Raw genomic sequence first — 2962 nt, 5'->3', positions numbered from 1 at the left:
TAAAACTATATGTAACCACAGGTATTGCAAGAGTGTTGATTACTGTTAGTTTGTTCTTTGAGTTTAATTCTGTTTTCAGGATTGACCTTACTCTTCCGATGCATTCTGTATGTATTTTTTTCTTCATCTACGATTGTTGTTTCCTATTTCCTTCGTTTATTCCTAGATATTTATACGTTTCTTCCTGATCTAATTCTTATATTACGGTATCTATACTTAACTTTATATTGTCAGATGTCACTAGTTTTCCTTACTTAAAGGTTGCTTTAGCACACTTATCGAGACCAAACTTCATACCTATGTCATCATTGAAATCTTTTACAGTTTTCAGCAACCTTTCCAATTCATCATCATTCTGAGCGTAAATTTTCAAGTCATCCATATAGAATAAATGATTGATCCATGATCTTATATCCATACCCTGTGTTGTTAAGAAGCTGGGAGAGTGGGATAAGTGCCATACAGAATAAAAGAGGGGAAAAAGAGTCACCCTAGAAGATTCCGCATCTGATTCACATGTTTGAAATAAGAGTACCGTTTACGTGTTTGAGAGTAAGATTTGTCTCCCATAATGTCATGCTGTTTCGAAGAAAGTTGATTAAGACAGGAGAGACTTTGAGAATTTCTAAGGATTTTAAGATCCAAGAGTGTGGGACACTGTCAAAGGCTTTTTTATAGTCGATCCAAGCAGTACTTAGATGTCTGTGTTTAGTATGAGCATTCTCGAGAATCGTTTTATTTATGAGCAGTTGATCTTTACATCATATGATCCTCTGCAACATCCTTTTTGTTCGTTGGGAAAAATATTTTGTTCTTCCATGTGTCTGTAGGTTCTTTCAGTTAAGATTGCGGTAAGTAATTTATAGGAGGTTGTTAAGCATGTAATGGGTCTGTAGTTTTTTGGGTTATCTGTTTCGTTACTTTTGGCCAAGAGATAAGTAGTCCCATGACATAACCATTTAGATGTTAAGTTAGGCTCTATCATAATTGAGTTAAAATTAGATGCTAATTTGGCATGTGCTGAAGAAAGAGTATTTAGCCAATAATTTGGGATCTGGTCAACCCCAGGTGATTTCCATTAATGACTTTTTAGTGCGTTTTGAATTTCTTCAGTGGTAATATTTTCCCATTTTTGTTCGGGAATATCCCTAGTGCTATTCTCAAAATCTCGTATTCGTGCGTTTTCATTGTATTATTTATCTTTTCCCCAGATATTGTTCCAAAATTCCCAGACCTTTTCTTCAGATGGTCTAGCTTCTACAAGAGTTGTTTCTTTTCTTATTTCGCGGTAAAATTTCTTCATGTCAGTTTCGAACATTTTATTCTTTTAGCGTTCGTCTAATATAGATATTTCCCTTCTAAAGTTTTCTATTTCTTTCTCTATCATCACTTGCCACTTGGCTTTGCGAGGTTTCTTTTTTGTTTTCTTCTTTCCTGACTTAATGCCACATTTTTATTATCATTATTCTTATTCTTATTCTTATCATCATTATTATTAATAACATTATTAGTATTATCACTATCATTATCATTATCACCGTCATCATGATCATCATTTTCATCATTATCATTATTATTATTATTATTACTACTACTACTATTATTATTGTTGTTGTTGTTATAAGTATTATTATTACTATTATTATTATTATATTATTATCATTTCATTATTATTATTGTTGTTGTTGCTGTAGTCGTTGTTGTAATTGTTATTATTACCATTATTGTCATCATCAATCACCATCACCAATCATCATCAGTTACCATCGTCAATCATCACCATCAGTCATCATGCCCCTTTATCGTGGGCATCGTCAGCGGGGGTGGCAGAGAAGGAAGGCTCTGCTATCGAAGGAATTGGAGCGGTTGGGAGTTGAGGTGGATGCCCTCTCGGAGGTGAGAAAACCTGGCAGTGGCACGATCAGTATGGGTACTGCTGGTCGGTACTACTGGCGATGATCATCACCTCCAGGGAGTAGCCATAGCCATGAGCGTATTATGGCATTGAGACTGAAGCATGCTTTTGGCTTTGTGTCTCTTATTGTTGTGTACGCTCCTACCTACAGACAATTGCCCCCGGCGAGCCATTCGCATTGTTCTGGGCGACTTCAATGCGGTATCCGGCTATGAACGAGCTGGCTACAAGATGTCTGTTGGTTCCCATGGCTCGGGAGCTGATCCCAGTAGCGAGAACAGCCTCCTTTTCTGAGACTTTGCTAGGTCCCAGAGATAGAGGATTTCTAACTCCTGATATCGGCACTCCAACCTGCATCGCTGGACATGGTATAGTGATACGGGTAGTGTGGCCAAGGAGATCGACCACATTCTTGTCAGCACTCAGATGAAAATCCTTCAGAATTGCAGAGTTACCGGAGTGCGGAGTTCTGTGGCACTGACCATAGGCTACCTTACAGGTTCACTTCACTTGGACAGACTGAGGGAGGAGGAGTGTGTCTGTGGGTTCACCACTGCAGTATCTGATCGATTCACAAAACTTGAAAACCTGACAGACCCAGTTGCTCTGTGGTAGTCCTTCAAGCGCAAAACACTCGAAGCAACAGGAGTCCATTGGCATACGTCAGAGGGCAAGGCAGAATTTCATCTCCCTGGAGACATTGGAGGCCAGTGAAGAGTGTCGCATGGCTCAGCTGAATGGCAATCAGGACTTGCATCGCTCTTTGGTGCGTAGGGTTCGGACAAGGAATAGTTCATCAGGAATCTCGCTGAGGAGGTTGAAGGCCACTTCTTGGTACATGACCTTTGCCCTGCTTACCAAGCCCTGAGAATGCTGAACTCTAAGCCCTTCTCGCAGATGACTACAGTCCACTCAGTGGATGGATAGATCATCTCAGATCATGTTGGGCTGAATATTTTGAGCAACTGTACCAGGCAGACCCTCCAACATATAGTTTGGATGCAAGTGGTATCACAATACCTGTGCCTGACCCATGTATCAGCAAGG

Source organism: Penaeus monodon, chromosome 8, assembly GCF_015228065.2.
Source record: "Penaeus monodon isolate SGIC_2016 chromosome 8, NSTDA_Pmon_1, whole genome shotgun sequence".
Classification (NCBI taxonomy): domain Eukaryota; kingdom Metazoa; phylum Arthropoda; class Malacostraca; order Decapoda; family Penaeidae; genus Penaeus; species Penaeus monodon.
This window is presented reverse-complemented; position numbering follows the sequence as displayed.